Source organism: Temnothorax curvispinosus, unplaced genomic scaffold, assembly GCF_003070985.1.
Source record: "Temnothorax curvispinosus isolate PA1 unplaced genomic scaffold, ASM307098v1 QBEX01007781.1, whole genome shotgun sequence".
Classification (NCBI taxonomy): Eukaryota; Metazoa; Arthropoda; class Insecta; order Hymenoptera; family Formicidae; genus Temnothorax; species Temnothorax curvispinosus.
Genome location: NW_020217561.1, coordinates 666,867 through 690,417, shown reverse-complemented (window position 1 = coordinate 690,417; position 23,551 = coordinate 666,867). Strand labels below are relative to the sequence as shown.

The 23,551-nt window shown below is 38.7% G+C and overlaps 1 protein-coding gene across 7 annotated transcripts in view; it reads left to right on the top strand.

Moving 5' to 3' along the window:
- Positions 1 to 23,551, top strand: part of LOC112457462 (RNA-binding protein Musashi homolog Rbp6) — a 585,496-nt gene that overhangs the window by 83,914 nt on the left and 478,031 nt on the right. The window contains exon 1 of one of the 7 annotated variants that reach the window (XM_025020533.1): positions 18,778 to 18,852. The exons of the other annotated variants lie outside the window; for them this stretch is intronic. The gene's annotated coding sequence lies outside the window, so the exon portion shown is untranslated. Of the gene's footprint in view, positions 1 to 18,777; positions 18,853 to 23,551 lie in introns of those variants that run through there. 7 annotated transcript variants of the gene reach the window in all.

Below are 23,551 nucleotides of genomic sequence, written 5' to 3'. Positions count from 1 at the left end.
TGAGTTTTATGACAATTTTATAGCTTTTTATCTTTTACTGCTGCTTTATTTATTGAAAATGATATTTGCCGTTTGACGACATTAATCAAAATGATTCTTTCTATAAGATAAAAAGAGATATCTATTGCTACCTTCTATACTTTTTATAGATAACAATTTTCTTATATAACTGAATCATATTTTCTTAAACACTTTAAATAGTCGGAAAATGTAGATTTTAAATAGATTCTAAAGTAAACTGGATATTTTTCTTTGTACATTACATTTAGATAAAATTAGAATACTGTGAATTGAGGAAATCTTACATTTTTAATCTTATTATTCCGGATTTATATATAGAGTCTACAATTAGAAGAAAATAAATGTTATCTAATCAGTGACAATTAATTGTAACTTAAAGAGATTAAGATATTTGATGTATTTTGGAAAATGTTGCGTAAACAAAATATTGTTTGTTCCTATGAATTTTTGTTAAATATAATAAATCGAGTTATTTCAGAAATTTAAGCGTATGTAAATTCTAGCACATAAAAATAACAAAATTGCTAGTTAGTTAACTAATATGATTACAACGGTTGAAGCTAAACTCAAGATAAATCACAATGCTTGGAATTTTTTTAGTTTGATAAGATAAATAAATGGGTAGATATTTTTATCGGATTGATATCAATTCTCGCGATTGTAGTTTATCCACGCATGTAGAATTTTCGAGAGAATCTTTGAAAATCTTCGTGATTTCTTGGTTTTCTCATTGATGGTGCAGTTTCTGAATATGCATGAGAAGCGTCGAGATAGCGCGAGCGTTTCGCGCGCGGTCATGCCATAAACTTCGCATAAGCCGTCGAAATCTCCGGGTGCTTCTCGCTCAACTTTGTCGTCTCAGTGTGAAGGCGGACCGCTGCTGCCGACCTGAAAACGAAAGAACGAAACGAAATGGGTGAACAAAAGAACGTATTCTCTGTCACGCTCTTTCTCTCTCCCGTCGTTTTCTGTCGACGGGAACAAAAGCACCTTTCGTATTTTCGCGGCGAAGTGTAAATCGGATTTTAATAAAACTGGCGAAAATGAGGACGTTAACGATATAGGCTACGTGTTTTTTTCATTATTGTACGACACTATGCATGTCAATGTTCGCAATATAAATTATCTCCAATGTCAATAAAAATACTGTGGAATTAAGGCTGATGTTACGTCAAGGTGACGAATTAGAATACTTACAGATATTTCAAATGCAAATTTTGTAATTTTTTATCTGTAAGATGTTATACAAATTTGGAATTAAGAATGTTTTAAAAGGTATAAACATCATAATTTTTAATAATTAGTAAAATTTAATAATAAAAATATGAACTTTTTTTTAAGGCATTTGCGAGAGATACGAAATGCTAGAAAATTATGAGCACTGATTTAGTTAGAACATTGAGAAACAAGAACTGGTTGAAAAGTAAATGCATTAATCTGCATTAATAATGCCACGCTATCACGACACTAAGCATCATTATTGGCTTTGGAAAATAGGCTTTGAATGGCAACGATGTCACGTTGAGAGAGAAAAGCTGAAACTTTACTTTCATTAATTAACTCAACCGCTGTTTCGTAATCGCGCGGGGAATCGTTAAACTGGAACATCGTGTAACGAGCGAGTCCGCAGAGTTTCGGGTTGGTCGTCGTTTAACCCTTTCGTTAGCAATGGCGAGACATAGTCGCCTCTCTCCGCAAAGTGTTCACTTTGTAGAAACGGCTATGGCAATTCAACGAGAACTCTGTGCTTTTCACGATTTCCGGATGCGGAGCAATTTGTTGAAACACTTCTATGAGACTATAGATGTTTCCAAATTTTTGACAAAATTCATTTTATAAAAGAGAATTCAAAGAGAAAACGAAGTAGAGTGCATGGCAGGGATTCAAATAAAATTTTGTTATTTATACAATTATAACTATTAGAAGTTTAATTTGTGAAAAATTCTTTGTTCTAAACTCGATAATTATTAGCATTTCTCTTATCAATCAACAAGCAAATATCGGCATTTGAACATCCATTATTTAAGCCGAATGGCGATGAGATTCCTGGGATTTCCCGACTGTGCAATATCATAATAAAGCTCATATATGGAGATAGTTTTGGATCCCTACGTGCGAATCTCCATCCTTCCCTTATTCGGACTATATAGCAATTACGCCTCTACTAGCCGTCTGGGAAGGAAAGGGTTAAATACGGTCAGGCCGTCGCGGTCCGATTTAAAGAGTCAATAAATCGCCCAGCCAGGAAGAGGGCTTCGAAGGGAGGGAAGAGAGAAAGAGATGGAACATGGAACGAGGCTCGGGCAGCGATAGTTCGCTGCATTAATAATGCGGGTGGGACACGATTTCGCGCTCTTTATTGCCGGTCGGCGTTGGGTCGGTGCACATATCGGCGCGGTCATCCATCGTGCAGAATCTCTCGGGCTTGCGCACGACATATCCGCTTACGGGATATATCGCGTCACGACGACGGCGACGATGACCAGGACGACGGTGGTAGCGGCGCTAAGGCACCTCGTATAACGTGTCGCTAGTTTATTGCTTGGCCGAGAACAGACGCGAGGACATTGCCATGCTCTAGCATGGGCACGTTAATGAAACCTACGGTTGACGACCTCATCCATGCAGGTGTACAGGTGCCGTTTTTAATTGGGGAGCGTAGAGGTAAAAACGATCGTGGCTAAAATAGAGAACGAATCTTAGTTACACAGAGTATTTCGGGAGATTCGCATTAATTTTTCTTCCTTTTACATTTTTAAAAGTTGAATGTATGGTTAATAATGCTAAAAATGGGTGTTATCGTTGCTAGGCGTTGTGATAAGTTGAATTTCCAAAATGTATGTCAAATTTGAGGTTTTTTTTTTAAGCTGGATTTATATAATATTAATAAGCAATTCTTATGCACAGGAAGTATGTACATTTAAAACGATAAGAATGATAGTTTAACAGTAAATTTGTTTGAAATTTTCGCCACATAGGTTGAAAGTAATGTACAGATAAATTACTTAATCCACAATCTACGGTCCCATGTGGAAACTTTCGGCGATATAAGAACGCGTATATCACAAATTGACGGTCGAGCATGCCTCGACGCTAACGATATCGACTTTATCTGCCCGTTAAGCTCGAAACTTGAGTTCAGCAGAGTTTCATGCGGCCGGTGAATTCGATAATAAAAGCCGGCAGGCCGACGTTTACGATCGCTTGCGACTACGTTGCACCTTACCTATATTTTCCTGGTGTAATACGTACGTATCACTTACGCCGACAGTTACGCCTTTATTTACGACGGCGTGACGTTGCGTCGCGCCGCGAGCCGCGTCGCGCGATAAAAATCGATGCGTATCGACGCCCGGCCGTGTAGCGCCGTCGTTCGTGTGATTTCGCGGCCCGGCTCGATTTCTTATTAAGATACCGCGGCTGAACCTATGGACAGCCTCGACACGGATACGTCCCATAGATAAGGATCGGCCTCTCCACAATGGTTTGCCCGGCAGAAACGAGCTTCTGCTGTCGTCGCATACAAAGAGGCGCTTTATGAATGAGCACCTGCAGCTGCACGGCGGCGTCGCGTTCCGATAACGCGCCGCTGGAACGCGTTGATTAACCTTTTACCGGGATGCACCATTTGTTAAGGAAAAATATTGCGATTGCAGGTCGGAGAAAAAAGGCAACGGAGTAATGTGACTGTGGGTGTTTTCTTTTTCATTCTAAAAGAAAGAACTTGTAGTATCACTTGAGTAATATGTAGATGATTCTGATTGATTAAATTTTTTTAAAGATTTAGCTTCATGGACTTTGCTATCTGTAAGAAAAACTACAGTCATGTCGTATCCGATAAGAAAGTGTATGTACACGCAATAACATAGTGAACTTTAAATAGTTTTATTACGCAAGATGCAAGATATAAACTTGTTTCGAATCATGAATTTTTTGTAAACTATAATTTTGCACGTGCACGTCAATAGCATTTTCATTAAGTGACAGTCGACTGCAAATTTGTCGAAAAATGCGTGGAAGGAAGGATCGACGATAGTATTAGATGTCATGTATATGAGCCAATCTCCGGCGCGCAGCTCTCCATTCAACCGACGGATATATGTCGCATTAATTATATCTCTGTCAATGCGCCGTCAGACCGAAGCAGCGTGTCAGTAACCACAGTCGGCCATTGTTCGTCGGGCTAGTTGGATACCTGGCGGTGACCACCGCGGGAATTGTTGCGCTTATTAGCTCCGAAGTGCCTGCCGACCAACGGCGTTGAGGGTACAATATTGAAGCGTCCTGATATATTAAACGCGATTGGTCGCGATATAAAACATCTGTATTCGGTTACTCGAACAAAAATATTCGTGGCATGCGTCGTATTTAAATTTAACAGGTAATATTTATGGGAACATTGTATAGAAATGTATAAAAAACTACTGTATTTCTTTATAAATGTGACATTCTAGGGGAATATTGTTTGTTTTTAATAACAAAAAGTATTTAGATAACAGAAAGGCAGATTTTTAGGTAAACGATTGAAACTGTAAACTGAGTTTTAATAACTCAATTGCAAATGTATGTGATTGTAAGCATTTTCTACAATTTTTTAAAAGTAAATTATATATTTTGATATGCGCTATAAAGAAGCGTTTGATCGAAAGAAATGTGTACATGAAACATCGAATTTATTGTCGCCCGGAAAATATCCCAATTTAATCGTTTCGATTGGCCTTTAGAAGAATCGATATATTTCGTCGATAATTAATCGCAATTAGTAATGCCCTACATATGTAGTATGCTGAGCAAACAGGTCGAACAGGGCCGTGAGCGTCATGTCTGCCGCGTTTGAGGATGTGGATTCAGCTCGTCTCATACTTTGACCGCTAACATCCTAACATATTAGAAACTTCAATATACAACTTTATCGTATCTATTTGAAAATCAACACCCAAAATTTTGTCTTTCCATCACGCAATCGAGAGTTTTTTCAAACATATAATTAGCAAGCTGTATATGACATTATATATAAAATAATCCGTGAAAATAAAGTTTAAAATTATAATAGGCGATTAACTTCTGTTAGAGATAACTTTGTGTTTAAAACGAAATTTTATCATTAAAGTATTCCTAAACATTAGAATTAAATTGCACTGTTTTATTTCAATGAAATTTAAGTTACGTTAAACGGTCATCAATTATTTTGACATATACGTAATTGTTTCTATAAGCAAAATTCGGACGTCTCGTATGCGTCATGCGAACGCCCTAGCACGTTCGTTTGGTGTCAGTTCAGTTGATATATCAATACTCGTCCGATGTTATATTTGCTTCTCCGTGTTTTTGAAGCCAGAACGTTCCAACATCACGTAATAATTAAAAATCGGTCCGACCAGCGCTATATTTTCCATGATGCGACTCGGGACTGCTCCAGTCGGTCGGTCGGTCGGTCGATCGGTCGATCGGTCGGTCGGATGGTTGGTTGGTCGGAGTCTTTTGTAGCGCCGCGCCAAAAAGTGCGACGCAGGAAGATGAAAGCCAGAAAAAAAAGCGCGCAGGTATGACTATGGCGAGGAGAGGGAACAGCGGATAAAGAGAGACAGGGCGGAGAGTAGGATCGCGAATAAAGAGATTCGAGGGTACGAGAAAGACCGCGAATAACGAGGAGAAGGAGGATGACCGCGAATAAAGAGGCGGAGGCGGAGGTGGAGGCGGAGGCGGAGGAGGAAGAGGACGCGCGGCAGGCTCTCTTCACTTTTCATCCAATATTCAACAAAGGTTCATTCAATTCATCCTTACACGCTAGCACATGAAACACCGCGCGACGTATGCAAATGGCTGGTGACAAATGATCTTGTTATTCCCGTAGCTCCTCTCGCTCCCGGCCGCCGTGTCCGTTCAGGCATTATACGATGTCGTGCGTCCTTTTGAACCCGGGCGCCGGCATTTCCCCTATACGTCGTCGTCGCTCGATGCGTTCGCGCTCGCGCGTCGCGTTCCGCGCGTTCGAGCGTGCTGAGCGGAGCGCATAGAGAATGGAGACGCGTACGAAAATCAGAATGGCTGGCCGATTAATTGTACAAAAGGTTGAAGGTAAAAGAGATTTGTGTTATCTTAGATTATCGTTTCGATACGTCCTTCGTAACATTACAGCTCGCACCGTGTTCTATCGGACCTGTTGTGTTTCACAATCGTTCTCGACGATCGATACGTGATACATGATTTATCAGAGACTTTATCTACATTGTGCTTACGCTGTGTAAACAAGAATATTTTTGGTACGGTTTATCAAGCGTGTACTGTTATGCAAACGAGGTAAAATGAGTTTTAAACTTGCCACTTACGAAAGAAACACAATTCGAGTTACGTACAATATTTGTTTAATCAGAGGGAAAACGTTTAAAGTGGGCCAAAGTGCCTGCAATCGATGGCGCAATCGACCTAGACCTCACATGTCCCAGATCGAAGAATATGTACGGAGTCGAGAGAGAAATTACAGGGGAAAGAAGCCGAAGAAGTCGTGACACCGAGAGAGATCGCGCCGTTTTCGATTCTCCCGTTCCCCTTCGTCTGGTTTTTGCGCGCGACGTATAATCTTCCGGGACGTGACCGTAGATGCCGTCAGAATTTTTCGTACAGGGCCGAGGCGGCAAAAACGGGCTTACGTTCCTTACCAGAGAACGGAATGCATCTATTTCGGGATACTTTGCCAAAAATCGCGAAATATACAGATAAACGAACACTTCAATTTATGCTTCTCCTTAGCCATAATATACGGAAGAATTATTTTAATCTTAGCGACTGGAAAGTACATTTTATCTACAATGTGGTATAGAAAATATATGTGATTAGTGTTTCCGCAATATTCATTTTCTTTTATCGCGACTGGCTATGTAAATCGCAAAACAATCGTGAAAGAGTTGACTTTCACGCGAGACATATATGGGCTTTCCGATATTGAATCTTTCTCTCTTTTTCTCTCGTGGTACACAGTTTTTAGTCCCTTTTATATTTTATTAAAGTTATTCCGCGAGTGTGTGCGCGCCGAGACTTTGGCACAACTTTTTTAATATTCGCTGCGTCTTCGCTCGGAAGAAAGCGTTTCTCGTTATCTGGAAAATCGCGTAGATAATCCCCGCTCTCTTCCACTTTTCGAGTGAGAAATTTCTTAAAGAAGCGTGCGTATTTCAAGCCGGCGATGAGGTACGACACGCCGATGAGAGAGGTGGGGGGGGCGGAAGGAAGGGAGAAAATTATTTAGCCCCCATTAACGTCAGTCGCATTTACTTGTCGAGATGTATTCCCTTCGTCTTTCTGCTGTCCTCTCGTCCTCGCCCAAAGTTCGTTTCTCCACCCTCTTTCCCTTCCTTACCGTCTCCCTTTCTCGACGGTTTCTCTCCTTTTCCCGTTTCTTCGGCAACGTCGACGTCGGGAACCCGCCGCAGCTCGTTATTTAACATCCTCGCTCGACGGTGATGTCGACGGGGGAACGGCGGATTTGATTTCATTCGTTTCGCGGGAGAAGGATAATATTATGTTATTCTCGTAACTCTAATAATAACGCGGCTACTTGCGCTAACGACCTAAACGCTTACGCTAGTTAACCCAAAGTGCCTTATATACGTTGCAGATATAAGCGGGCACACAAGCCGTATATTAATTTTCTAAAAGCGTTGAGAATTTACCGGTTAAATGGAGGAAAAAATATGCCTCCGGCATTTTACCTTACCCGAACGTTAAAGCTTGACGATTTTGTTTGGCATTTATTACTAATTTGACCGTTTAAAAAGATCCAAGTGCCAGTTTTAACGATAATTTGGAGTTGCGATAATCTTGAAAATATTTGCAAAGAAAGTTATTAGATCCTCCCAAACGCGTACGAACGCAATTTACGTAACACGAAAAGTTTTCTACCTCATAACCTCTTAGTAAAAATATCATAAATAGAGGAGTCACGTGAGTCTCGCGAGTTTCTCTTAGAGTTATAGGGATGGTTAAAACGTGAAAATCGACAAGTTTATCATCCACTAAATTTCAAGCCAGTTAAATCTGTGGTCAAGGCGACTCTATTGCGGATATTCCACTCGCGTCTCTCGATTCTGCTTCTCTTTTTTCTCCCTCTTCCTTCAGCCTTTCTCCTTGTATTTCTCATTTCGTGAGGCAGTGCGAGAACCAATATTTCCTCGCAACGTCCGCACCCCGACTCGAGGTAGGAATCGAGAAGGGAACTCCATCGGCGCACTCTTTTATAAATATTTATCCTCATTTGAATCCATCGGAGACCGAGTCCTCCTCCCTCCTCCCTCTTCTCTTTCCTCCTGCGTCCTTTTCTTCTACTCGTTCTTGTTCATGGCCTCTCCCCATCTTCGAGGCCAAACTCCCAGGCGTGTATTTGTTCTTGCAAATCTTTTATACGTTTCGTACGCGGATTTGCATCCATAACGGCCATGGGCGACCTGAACCGGCTCTTTCATCTCGGGTTTATTTCGCCTCCCATTCTTCCCCGTGCTCCCCTTTTTTCTTTTTCTGTTCCTCTTTTCTCGCTTTTCACGATGACGCGCCCGAAATTTTCGTCTATTCTGTGTCTGTTTTTCAAACTTGCATTTTTTAAGATGATTTTTTAGAAGCGGAATCGGTGCTCTCACAATTTTGTTACTCGTATTTAATGTAGTTCTTTTCAATTAATCTTTCTCTCTCTTCCTTCTTCTCTGGTAGTATCTAACGTATTTGAAACCATTCGACTTCAATTGACTTAACCTTGTGACATTTTATGCCATCGATCGATCTCTGAAAAGGTGTCGAGGCAGGTATAGTTAAGTACTTGAAGAAATAGAAAGCGACTGTCGCTCTCATTGTTGCGCTGCAAGAAATGACGACAAGAAAGATCGTTTCGTCTCGCTCTTGAGTAATTGATTTCTGGTCCGCGATCGCGAATATCGCGACAGAGACGTGAGATATATGCGCGGTTCTCTCTCACATGATTCCCGGAGGATATCACAGTCGACCTCGGTCAACGGCAACGCGAGCGGGCGTTCTCTTCGCGGGCCAGCAGTCGGTGCACTATTACTGTCTTTCCGAGAATATTAATTACACGGCGAATGAGACGGGAAAAGCCATCTCGGGCTTCGGGGAAACACGCTGAGGTCGACGAGAGCCGGCTTAACCCTTCCATTCGAGGTGGTTTACTTTTGCGTTTAACCCTTTCGCTTCTACCGCTCGCAAACGCCGCTGCAATATTTAAGCGGTCCTAACTTACCAGCTTGCTGGGTAATTACTTTACTTTTACAAATTGCGAACTTTCTTACCTAATTGAAATGTAAATATTTTATTTTATTGACTTTTTATTGCTCGACTCTCTTTTCTTTGTAGAGCACATTTTTGGGGCGGACAATAATTTTATTATAAAGTACATATATCAGAAGATTGTTAAGATAACTAGAGATAGATTGGGATTTTAGTTAATTATGTCAGAAAAACGTAACAAGACGGTATGGTTATAATCTTATAATTTCTTCTAGCTTTCCTTAGTTTAGCAAGATCTGCGTTATTTATATCTTCAATCTATCTTGACATATGTGTACTTTTACCTGTTGCATAAAGAGTTAAATTTGTCTATAAATTTGTTTGTCCCTAAATATAAATATTTCTCTTCATGTAAGATATATTTTCCTGTATATTTCATAAGACTGACGATATCCCATTTCTGAAGATTACTTTTGTTTGTCCAATCTATTTGCGGAATAGAAGTTGAGCACCATCGAAGCCGAAGGAAGTCACGAATACGACTCTTGATGCATTTTCTCCTCTCGCTTCTGCCTCAGACGCTCTTGAGTTTGATTATACTTCGTAGCCTTCCGTTTCTTCTCCCGCTTCCTCTCCCACCTTCGATTCCCTTCATCTATTCGGTAACCCTTTGGCGTTAGGTAAGTGCGTGCGCGTACGATACGCGCATTGAATTCGCACGAGTGGGCAGATCGATCGATCTCGTTCGCGAAATGTCACGCGAAACGAAGATTAATCGCTCGTGGAATCGACCGCGTCCATTGTCGCGGGTTTTTCGATTTTGACGCCCGGTACGGCGGCGGCGTGATCGACGGTGATAACGCGAAGGGATCGACGGACGCTCGTTAAAGAGACCTCCCTCTGCGTCAATTTTCAAGACCGGATAGGGTATGGAAGGTGAATGCGACCCTCAACATGTTTCCGTGTCACATCTTCAGAATACAGAACGTGCAGATTTAACGCACGATGCAACACTTTTTAGTCACTTTCTCTGATAAACTGTCGAAATGCGGAGGAAGCTACTTAGATTATCACAGACAAATAAAATCGCGCAATTTTGTTGACTCAAGTTTCATTGCCGATATCTATCGACGTGAGAATTGAGAATACGCACACAAACGTAAAAAGTAGTTTTAGTTTACAGTTTCTACGAATCCTGATTGTTCTGCGATCGCGAAGAAAGGTCTTTTTTTCTCACATTGTTTAAAAATTTGAGCATGATTTGCATTTATTGATTAGTATTGCGGATCTCTGAACACCGTTACGTTTTTGTTGTTCAGGGTTTGATTTTGGTACTCTTCGACGCTACTTAACGCTTCCGCTCCCGGTCGCAGAGCACCTCGTTAGAGCGGTTCGGGCGGGTATCGCGTTGGCACGCACATCCGAAATCTCACAGGCTTTCTCGATGCCATTTCTCCTCCGCCTCTCGGGTACGAGCGCAAAAGGAAGAAAAAAAAGACGAGAAAAGATGTGGCTTCGCGCGTTGCCAAAAACTGAAATGAAGCGCGCCTTAGGGAAAAACAATGTACCGTCGACAACGATGATTTTGGCAGCTATCGTTGTGTGGTCGCTTTCCACCGTGATCGCAAAGATAAAACAAAAATCACGTATCAAATAACGGCACGCATAAGCAAGTTGGATGAAAAAGAGAGTAGGAATTAAAGAGTGGCGGGGTAACAGGCCTAGATTAATTTATGAATTGAAAAGACAAATAGAAAGAGAGAGATAAAAAGAAAGAGAGAAGGAACAATAGAGAAAAGAAAGATATCATTTTTGAGAAAACTTTTAAGTGCGCTGAACGAACAAATGCGGTAATGCAGAATTAGGGTAATTGCAGAAGCAGAGAAAACCTTGTAACTTCTACTATGTATGAGATTACGTGATATAATGAACAAGGCAAATGAGAGAGAGAATAGATGTTAATAAATGAGTAGAGTGAGAACATGATAGCGAAAATGTTAGAATATATTTTACGCCCTAGTATGATAGAAGAATAATTGCATAATCGATAGATGGCTGTTGATAAATTAGCTAAATATGTTTGTAAAAATGGTTTTAGATTTTCTTTTCTTTTTATGTTATAAATAAACATGACGTTTTACAATTTTATTAAGAAAAAAAGAGAGAGTTTTATTTAACAAAATTTATTTGAAATAGGTGTTTATCAACAAGTATTTCGAAGAGATAGGTTCATATTATCATTAAATAAAAAAGATACAAGATTCGTCAATAGAAAATTTGAGAGATTATATTAATAAAATGATAAATATATGTCCCAAATCAATAAAAAACAATTTTAACACCATATTAATAATGACAACAATAATAATGATATTAATAATGATGTTAATAATAATAATAAAAATGATATTCAAGATTGCAATGAGAGAGAGTAGGTAACGATGAGGGAAATAATCCTAATATTTTATGATCAATAAAACACCATTTCGCGAAACATAATCTCGTGAACCAATATAGTAAATGCCGGATGGAGGGAAGGAAGAAGTATGGGGAGGCGGAAATACACACACACACACCGCAGAGAGACTTCTTTCTTTCTTTTTTAACTCGACCACCGTAATGAACCGTACCGCAGAGAAGGGATAGAAAGGAAGAGAAAACTAGAGTTTAAAAGGAGGAAGTAAGGTAAAAAAGAAATAGCCAGAAATGGGCATAGAGGAGATCGAGGGAAGAAGACGGGAGAAGTGCAAAATAAACATAACCGTGACACCGGCTTCGGTGCCAGCCAGCAGGCCAGTGCCTTCTCGAGGAAACCGCTTTTAAATTAGGGGACTAAAATTTCCGGTTAGAGTACTGCACCAGTCTTAGTCAACCTTCTTTGTGTATAGTGATGCGTGCCATTGGGTGAAAGAAAATTCGAGCGGTCGTAAAAGTCGCCTCTTCGCAGTTGTCTGGACACCATTTCGGGCGCTGTTTCGCAGTCTTAGGCGAAGACCCTGATTTTCGTAGAAAGACTACATCGGATTTTTATTTAACTCCTCCGAACTTGTCCTTTAGCTTAAAAATTTGATACTAGCAAGTTTGATAGTAGCTTTTAAATTTAAAGAATTGTAAGGTGTAAAATGTAAGGTTAAAAAATCTTAAGGTTACATTTTTGTTATCTTTGTAAAGTTCACATTTAATCTTTAGAATTTCTCCATTTTCGCAGCATTTCTTTGAACTTTATGAATATTATTTAAAAAGTAACTTGATTATAGATTCTTATTTATGAGAATGTTGTCATAAACTAAAACGGAAAAATTAACTTAAACGGCCAACGTTCTGCTACATCATTCTGACATTATCAATGAAAAGATAACAGTTCGGCGTTTTGGCAGCTTCCGTTCCGAGCTGTCGTTCCTTCGTCATTAAGCACGACGATGTTAGCGATTAAAGTTGGCGGTCGCGATCGTCTCCAAGAGATTAGCGAAAATGGAATTTTCGCTTACCGCACTCCTAATTCGATGCGCCCGCGCCGTCCCGGTTCGGGGATGGAGAAACTTCCGGTTAATGTTGCGGACGTTAGTTTTAATGCGCAATAAGGTCGTTCCACATTCGCTAGCCGTCGACAAGGATCTCAAAGAGGAAAAGACTGAGAAGGAGAGAATCGGTTGAAGGCCACCTGGAGATTCAACGACATCTCAACGGTTGCGGCAGCGACGTTTTAACGAGCCTTTTATGCCTCCAGCTTCATTATCTTCAGTAACGATCAGAAGTCAGTAGTTTGGTATGCAAATCGATTCAAATCATGAAGCGTAGACCGATTGTCGGATGTCAATGGGACTTTCGCGAAAGTTGCACGCGATTTAGTCCTTCGTCCTGCAATATTTGCTGTCATCGGGTTATTGAGGAAAGAAAAATTATTCACTGCGAGAATTTTACGTTTTGATTTATTAAAGCTTATAATTTCTACTTTTGTGTGAATAAAATTGTCTTTAGTCGCAGGACGTAAAGAAATTGATTTTTTGCTATACATTATTTGATCCAACTTCTTCAATGACTTAAAAATTGTCGAGACTGATAAGTAGAACACATTTGTCGTCTGCATGCAAATGGAAAATTATGGGTGAGGTTATTATAAGCTTTATTTATAGAGAAAAAATGTTTTACATTGGAACTTGCAAAAGATTGATTCTCAGAAAATGATTCATGTTTCGAAAAGAGTTAGTATTTCAGTGTTAATAATAATAAAACCGTAATCGCCGTATGAAAACTGTTATAGCGTCGAGAACACGCGGTGTCGTGTCGTCATGCTCGTAAACGTTATATAATGTTTAATGTTACATGAAATGGGGATCTTAATGCTTAATCTCGCAACTTCTCTCTTGTCGTATTCCTTACCGCGAATATCTTTCTTATGAGTTTGTTAATCCGCAACGAATGCATGTACATTAACATGCAATTACTATTATACGCATATCGCATTAACGTTATACGACTTATACGCAAGATGGATTGCTACTACTCTGTACAGATTGTTCGCACATTGTACTTATTTTATTTTTTATTTATATTTTAAATATAGCGGGTAAAAAATGAAAAAAAATTTTGCTAGTATTTTAACTAATATTGCAAAAAGATTTATGATTAATTATACCTATACAAAAATAAGAATAAGTGTTTTCTTATCTAATTATTTAAAGTTTACTTAATCTATGACTAAATTAAGATATGTCTGCGGTATATTGAAGTGAGAAAGTTATAAGTAGTATAAATAATTGACAGCTTTTGATGATTATTCTTTATAATTTGGTAAAGTATAATTATCGCTATAATAAAGCTGAATATTAGCATTATTATATAGTTGCGTTCGAAAATGTTACGTTGGACGTCACATGAAATAAATCTTTGGCATTTGTTTCAATTTCTATCTCTTTAAAAGATATTTTCTCTTGTTGCTATTTTACGAGTTTTCCACGCATTATTCGCGAGGGCGATCGATGGTTGATCTCTCTTTTTTCTGTGTAATGAAATTAGCGATCTATTATACTAGACTCATATTTGAGACCATCGTGCCACCTCACAAAACTCATTTAATTAATACGAAATGTGGTTTAAGCGATGAGTGTTATAAACAAAATCATGAATTATTTTGTACTAAAAGCTGTGCTAAAAGGGGATTCTCGAATGGAAATAGAAGCATTTTATTTATATATACAAGATTATAATTTCACAATACGAAGATAATTTTAGATTGTTATAATTATATAAACGATAAAATTTTATTACACTAAATTATTATGTGGTGTAAGCATGTATCGGAAATTTGATTAAGTTTACATTTTAATGTTCATCAAAATAAATTTGTCGAAATTTTACAATACATTTCTATACATATTCAAACAGAATATAAAAACAGTACAAGTATAGTTTTAAAATAAAATTTGGCCAATGTCAGTTTATCTTTTAAAATTATTTTTTGGAAGAATAGTGAAAATGAATATACGTCGAGCTTTACATTTTATACAGATTTACGATTAACGAAACATGCAATTACGCCATAAGATGCTCCCATAAAATGCGTAAAATTTCTTCACGGACGAATTCCGGAATGCGAAAGGAACGGAATTATGGTGGCAAACGCGAGTCCACCGCATGTCGGACACAGAAAGCCCATTAAGAACGAACTCGTATGCTCAATGCTCAGCTCCGCAACAATGCGGCACTTTTGCTGGACAAATACACACCCCCCGCGAATTCTCTGTTAGGAACCTTTCTCCTCCCTGGAAGTTCACAACGACAAAACGGTACACTCCACAAAACTCGTTGCCATTTGTCGTTAGATACATAGCGAAGCTCGAGGGTTTCAAAGTTTACACGAGGAGTAATAATATAAAACAAAGCAATAGCAGATAACGCGGATAACAATTGATTGATATAACATTAGAAAAGTATCGCTATATATATTCTCCAATAACCGATCACCGTTTATATTATTTCAAATCGATGTAAATCTACAGAAAGATTAAAATTTGCCTAATAAGTCTTAAATCGTGTATCAATTCTCATTAGTCGCGCGTCGTAAATTGAATTTTTTCAACCTGAAAGTTTTTAATTGCTTCAAGACTAGATAAACTGGAAGTAGCGGAAGAAACTTCCAAGAGTTCCCCGTTTTATTTTCTTGCCGAAAGAATCAACCATGCGATATGCTTAAAGCAAAGTCACAGAGCGACGCGAGTCTTACAATAATCAAGATCGTAACGTCGGTCAAGCTGCGGACGAGGGAAGAGAAGGGTTGAGACTCATACCGGAAAAATGAAAAGAGGCGTAGGAACGCAATGGGAAAATGAAAAGAAGCGGATAGAGCGACGGAGAGATGAGGGACATAGAGAAGGAGAGCGGGAGGGTAAAAGAGAGAAAAATCCGAGAGCCTTGTCGGCATCCGGTCTACTCGGCACGGCGGACTCATTAAGGGGTTATTTCAAAGTTTAACTGAATCGAGTCGGGAGGAAGAGATGATAAAAACTCAGAGCACCTTTCTCCACCTCCCTCGCGCTGCCCTCGTATAACTCACCACTGCACTGTCTCCTTACAGTTCTACCCCTTCCCCCCTCGCCGCTCCGTGCACGGACCCAGGCGGACTTCTTCATTCCTCCGTCGACACTCTGTACCGTTGGCAATATTAATTAACGTCATCCTGCAGCCGCAGTCCGGGTATTTGCAGTTTGTTAGTCGGGAAGATGCTAAGTCGCGACGCTCTTCCTCCTTCCACTTCTTCTCCGTCCCATCGCTTCTTCCTTTATCGCTTAACAGCGCATCGGCTATATCGCTCGCTTCCATATCAGTTTCATACTGCATTATTAAAAGACGTGACGTACTTTCTTCTTTACGTTGAACTTGAAAATCATGAAGATGAAAGAGGCACTTCGGTTATTTTAATAATTAATAATTAAAATATTAAGTGTCCGTCATCTATAATCGTTAATGCGTATACATTTGAGTTCCGGTTACTGGCAATTAGTAAGTTAACTATTGAAAAGCTGAACAGTGAAGGATGTTAAAATAAGGATTTTATATACATTCGATTTGTATTTATTGTATAAATTTATCGTTGATCGTTGATATGTACTTTTTGTGAACATGGAACATTTGGCACGTCCAATATTGTTCTTGGAGCCGTGCAAGTAAAGGATGAAAAACGGTCGAACCGAAATTTCAGAGACGCGAGAGAAAGAGAATATCCGCCAAAGCCACCGTCGTCTCTCTTTCCTCCTCATTCAATTATAAAGTGATCAACGTCCACCCTCTCGGTGGCACGGTTAACGATTCCAGATGGAAAACTTCAGCTCTACGTAATTCCCTTTTACACTCGGCGAAATCCGCTCGTTAGTGTGCAAAACGTATTCGCACGCGCGTACACACACACACACACACACACACACACAGACACACATTCATATCTTTGCACATGGAATCGGGTATATCTAACCCTCATTCCAGTTTCTACGTTTAACGATAAGTCTTCCATGCAGAATAGCTACCACTAAGACCCGGTATTCACAGATAGAAGTAGATCTTTCGTCCTACGAAAAGGATATCGAGTCGAGAAAATATAAGAAAACAAGATAAAATCCTTTAGGATAATTCTTTATATATTTGCAAAGTATATTTGCGTTTTCTTCTCGGTTTTCTTAAAAATAAAATTATATAAGTATATGTCGTTTTGTGAGAAAAATGACATGCGACATACTTCCTATATCAGAAATAAAAGTTCGCCTATTTTAATATTTTAATATCTTCATGACATCGCCTTACGAAAAAGTAACGAGGAACGAGATAAAACATTAGCATTACAAACGTAAACTTCAATATTACAAATGAGATCGTAATGTACATATGTTAGTTTATTTGACAGATATTCATCTTGGTCGATTGAAAAAAGAAGAATTACGGTAATATGTATGTTGACTTAGGTAAAACCAGCATAAAATTTAACATTGCGAATGAGGTTGTAACGCATTGATGTCATTAAAGAGTCTTTCGATCGTCCTCGGCACCGCACGTGCCTGACTTACACACCTGATAAATATATGGAGTTCTCGTGGAGACCCGTACAGGGTGGCAGCTTCATGTTACCGGCTATCCGGCAGCGTGTAAACAAATTGGCAGTAATGACGTTGCAATTTGTCAGATCGCCCGTGCTGTGTGAACACGTGCACGAGTGTGTGTGTGTGTGTGTGTATGCGTGTCCGCGCGCGTGTATGCAGGTTGCATATGTGACATGCGAGGGTTAAGATTGTTACGCGATGTACCTGATCGCGCGAGGTCGTCTTATTTACATATATGTTCACCTACAGTACTCTGCGCGTGTTTAAACTGACGATAGAACTGTATAATCGCATTATTTAGCGGAAGATTCGGTCTGTCGAGATAATTTTTTTTGTGATTTTTCCCATTTTTTTTTTCAAAGCAGATGTCAAGCGACAAAATAATTAATCGGGAATCGAATTTAAAAAAATGGCTTCTTATTTATAATTTCGCATTCACCGATTAAATTGCTGATCCTGTCTCTTATTTTTGGACTTTGGCACACAGCTCGCAAGCACGTAGTTTCTTACGCGTTAATTTATAACATTCTGCTTCATAATCAAGAGAGAGGAACAATTTAGCGAGAAAACAACTATTCCGGTACGACTGTAAAGCTGTCCTATATTAAAGTTTAAGCTAAAAGTCGGTGGTGCGCGCGCTTAGCATGTTGTATCGTGTAATGCAATTATAGCGACCACGCGCATGTAAAAATTAGTCGCACGTTAGGCTAATGAAGAAACTTACTTAACGAGTTACGACGCGACTCCAACATTTTCTCAACGGACAGTCAATTTAGTTATAAATGGACAAGAAAATATGTTACGTAACCACAGGAATTTTTAATGCTTATGAAATATTTGGGACTGAAATATAGAGTAAAGTTACGTCAATATTAATATATTAATGTTGTGTATATTAATATATAGCATATGATGTCTGTGTTAATATACCTGTCGATAAATGTCAGAAATGAAATTTTACATTAAAATGGTACATTAAGTATACTTTTATTCTAACACAAGTGATAAAATGTTTTAAAATTAATAAAAACAAAATTGCTTTTAAAGAGAGAGGCAATCAGTTACATATTGCAACTTTTGTCGAATCAAAACGCTATGTTACACTATGTTTTGGTTTACGTAAATTTTCAATTTTGTTCTTTTCGGCCATGGCTATTCGGCTCTGCTATTGTTATTTCCTATTATTTTTATAAAATGAAGCATACGAAGTATCCGTCAATATCACTTACTTGTAAATTAATTCTATTTTGGGGACTCTTTGTCGCGGAAAGAGGGAAAGAGGGAGAGAGAACATCCTCTAAAGTCATTAAAATCAAAGTCTCCAGTTTTAGTAACGAACCCTCGTCACTTCATGCCACGTCTCTCGTGCTCTTTATTAACGTCAACGACACTAATGATCGATGGGAAAGTAACGAGCATCCGTTATTTCTGTTTTAGGTAAGCAGACGTCTGCGTCTCGATGCGAGCGAGCGAACAGAAAGTGTGCTCGCATATGTTAGTCGTCATCGTGGCTTAAGTGAGTACACCCGCTTTTGTATCTGCTCGATACAAATCAGCGCGCTATTATACATACACACAAGCCGACATATACTTTCTTACGGCGACGAAGACCGTAAATTCTCGGCGAAACGAGGGGGGAGCTGAGCTATCTGCTCTGAAAATCGCGCTAATCGTTATCGCGCCGCGTTATACTTGCCGGGTATATCCCTCGCTTCTCGCGCTTCCCTTTGGGTTTTCCTGGAATTAATTATTTGATTCCACGTTAATTATTTCGCGGCTGGATAATGATGAGAAAAGATTACATTTGCTCGTGCGTTTAACTTGGAATGAGTTCGAAATAACAATTTGCCGTGCCGCGTTTTGGCGCATGCGACTAAATGTGCCACGGCAAACATGTACGTATATTTTCCGAGAAAATCTATTTTGAAAATAAATTCCAGTAAATTTTACATCTCCTGGACAATTGGATTTTTATGCGAAGAATATATGCAGACACGTAACGATCGCTACAATATGTATCATTATTTATTCTTAAATCTTGAATTTTTATAACAAAGTAGACCGGCTTTTTAAATAATATAGAAGTGGATTGTTGTAAGACTATTTCTAAAATAGCATTTTAACATATTATTTTTAGTAATACCATCTTTTCTTTCTCATTTATCTAATATCTTCACACTGAGACAAAAAATTTGTTAATCCCAAGAAATATTTAGTCCGATACGTTCAACTAAACATTTTAGTTAGTTAACTAAACATTAGTTGAATTAATTAACTCTGATTAAAGAAACTAAATAAATTGTTGAAACAACTAATGTTTAGTTAACTAACTAAAATGTTTAGTTGAACGTATCGGACTAAATATTTCTTGGGATTAACAATGTTATTTTCTCAGTGCAGAAATCTGACATTAATTATGTATTTGTACTGTTGGTAAAATTTTGGAAAATTTGATATCAATTCCATTTCAGTTAAATGAGATAATTAATTTAGCAAGGAAAGATTGATTCTGAGATATATATTCACCGGACGAAACGATGGAGAGCCCCGCTTTGATATTGCCGAAGTCATAAGGGCGGATAAACGTGTTTTGGGGCTGGAAGTCAGAGGGGAAAAGGAAGCGAAACCGGTCGCTTTAATTACGCAGAGCCATTGTTGCGGCTGGTTGTTTATAATTAATCGTTCGAAAGCCTGTCCCTGCCAGCGACAGATATGACGGCCAATAAAGTACGTCGCTAGCAGCCGCTACCGGTCGGCCGATGGGGAATTTCGGTTATGGCGGAATTTCGGTTTGCCGTCGTTGAAACAGCGCACACGTATCGAAACGCGAGTGTGTCGCGGTCGATCGACGCTAACGAGCGGCCGATCTCTAGTTTCTAGAAATAGCTCATCATTGAATGCGGAATCCGCATAACAGAAAATAGCGGCGATATACGATGAATTATTGTTATCGCTAAATTTGACGATGTAACAGTATCGCGGTGTATTACGATATATATGTAAATGTATCGAATAATGCTGCTGTAACATTAGAATAACAATGATAATAGCAAAAGTGATACTGCGCTAAATAACGATACCGTCAAACGTTAGAATTAACCAAGTGATTTCAACTAGCGCTATTAGCGTAATTTCAACTTAGTGAAACTAGAGACTAGGAGACTAAACTTAGAGACTACTTATTCAAGGACCGCTAGTGTAGTCCTAACTTGCTACTAAACTTACGGAATATGAACTTGGAGATTGCCAATGCAGTTCAACTTAGTAAAATCAGAGATTAGTAACCCAGGTATTACAAATATAACTAAGACTTAATAAGAGATTGCCATTGGTATCTACGTAATAGTGCAGTGACACGTTTCTTCACTCCATCCTGGTGCGTTCGAATTAATTCCTTCGTGTGTTTGATGTGCGGAGAATGGGGTAAAGGACGGGAGGGGATTTAGCGATTTCTGTGAAGTTTGCTTTTTACGAGGTGCCCGGCCATGCCAGATTCAAATGAAGCGTGCTTTAATGCCGCCTGTGCGTGTTCGGCTATTCCCTCTTGCCAAGTCGAATAGCAACCCTTCTGCTTTCGTTTCCTCTCATTGACATTAACCGTTACCATTGCTTTGTTCCTTGACCGAGTTTTCCCTCCAATCCCCTCGTCGGGAAGCGCGTTTGTTATCAGTTTTCGGGAAGTAATTCCCAACTTTTTCGAAGTTTCTTTCGCTCCGTTGTACGAAATAAACGCAAAGAAAGTTTAATTGTACCCGACGAATATGCTTAAATCGGCGAAACGATTAAACCTTTTTCCTTTAAATCTTTTCGATTAAATAAATTGTTGCCAAATCAGCAGCCGGTAAATTATTATGGATTGGTGTATAGCAAGAACAGTTTATTTATGTGATTAGCGAGAAAGGAGAAACAGAAATTACATAGCTGTTATTAAACAAATTTTTACGTAAATTTCATTTTGCTATATCTTCCTCAAATATTTTTTTAGCACATAAATTGTTTTAAATAATAGTAGTTGAAACAATTGAAAACTTTAAAGCGGCAATTTTTCGAAAACCATGTATTAACGGAAAGTTTTAATTAAAAATTTTAATTAAAGACCTTTGTTGTATACATATATATGCCTTGTTATGTATACATGTATACACACTCTCAATTACATTCAATTCGATTTTTAACATCCTTGCTAGCGTCAACAAATCACATTTTTATATCTCAAACGTGACCTAAATAGAATTTTTATTTTAGACACTATTAATGGTAAATTAGCGAGATTACTTTTTGTGCTTATTATTCTAATGAGAGTTCATGCCAGTTGCATCTGTAGGATTAATTCCTCTTTCACTTCTTTCTCTTTTTTTTTTTTAATCGAGTTCGCCATTGTGGGATCAGCGGACATTAAATGACACACACGAGCGACGTTAAAGCGCTAAATTTCCAGTGCGGTGAGCGCCGTTTCCTCTTCTTTCGAGAAGGAGCCAAGTCCCCTTTGTATTCGGTCTCCGAAGAAAAGCAGCCGGTTGTGACAGCGTGGATGAAATAATGCGCGAGTATGGGCGCAGGGTGGAGAGAGAGAGAGAGAGAGCAGGGTCGATATTCCGGAGGGCTCTCCGAAACTTTCCGCAGAAGTCACTCGATAAAGTGATTAGGTAACTTTCGGCGAGACGATGGAAGGGGGGGGGGGATGGAGAGGTAATCGGTCAACGGCCATTACAAGTTGTCCCGCTAAGGTGAAATGACTTATTATATCGCAAAACGGTTCGGACATTCGCGTTTTGTAGGTGAAAGTTATTAAAACGTGATTCGGGATGAAATCAGATCTCATATAATTTTAAGATATACACACAACTTTGCTTTGTGAATAACTAGTCTCATGATCTTTAGTAAGGGATAAATTGATTATTACATTTTTGTTATTTATTTAGGAATTATTAAAGCATAAAGTGGGAATGTCAATCGTGACGGCATCAATGCGTATTTAATCTTTAAATCTCTTGAGCCATGAAGATCTTTACACATGGATATTTAACATATCTATACTTACTGCTAAAATAAAATAAGGCATATAAACTGATAACAAGTACCTACACATTGGTGCTCATGCCATTTATGCAAATAATTGACATTTCTATTTTATAAATGATAGAATAAGTTATTATTTAATTTTTTAATTTTAATCCAGTAATTCCTTTTGCTTCACATTCACATTTCAACGAGCTTATCATTTTGATTGGTAACAAAATTTATTTTACATTATCTCTTAAATATTTTATTTTATTCTTGTTATAAAAAACATTATAACGTGTATTACAACGTACCTTAACGAAGGTTGTCAATTATGAAACGAAATTATAATATATCTAGTTTCTCCAAATGATACGTGTATCTGGCAAATTTGTGTGTAATTATTCACGAACCCACGTAGCGCTGATCGATGCAATTGTCCAATGCAAACTATCACTAATCCAAATTCCGAGTTATTCCCCCTTGGGACATCGTTGCACCTTGCTATGCTTTCCCACGAGCACCGCCCAATTTGTGTCCATTTCGACTATCGTTCTGGGACACACGTGAATGTAATATTGCGTGGGCGCGAACACGGCGCGGCGGTGACAAGGTTGTTCTTGACCCGTTGTGACTGCCGTTACTTACTATACACATTGTTTTATCAACCGTACAATTTGTAATGACGAATGTCAAACTAGCATGGGATAAAACAAAGTGCCATGCTTTTCGCTATTGGTCATCGCACGACTCATCGCATCACCATCTGCCATACGTGCCAGTGGCGTAACACCCGGCTGACAACGAAGCAATAAACAATTGATTGCACAGTCCGTCAGATCGATTGAATACTGTCTTTTCGCTAGAAAATACGAATCCCTTTAGGGACGGAATTGGTATGATATATACTTGCATATCATCTTGTAACGCTCTTTTTTTCCTATTTTTCTCACATTGCTGATTTTTTTAAATTTATTTATTATTAATACTAATTCTATCTGCGTATTATGGATACTGATTTTATGCGAGAATCAACATTATTATTACTGATACAAGTATGAAACTGATATTGATATATATTTCCATATTCCGTATTAACAATTTCATTAGTGCATATAGATATTATTTAATATGCTAATTGAACTATTGTTCCTCGTGATAGCGTTACGCCACTATTCCCATCACGCATTATATCTCAGCTTGTGGCATTATAC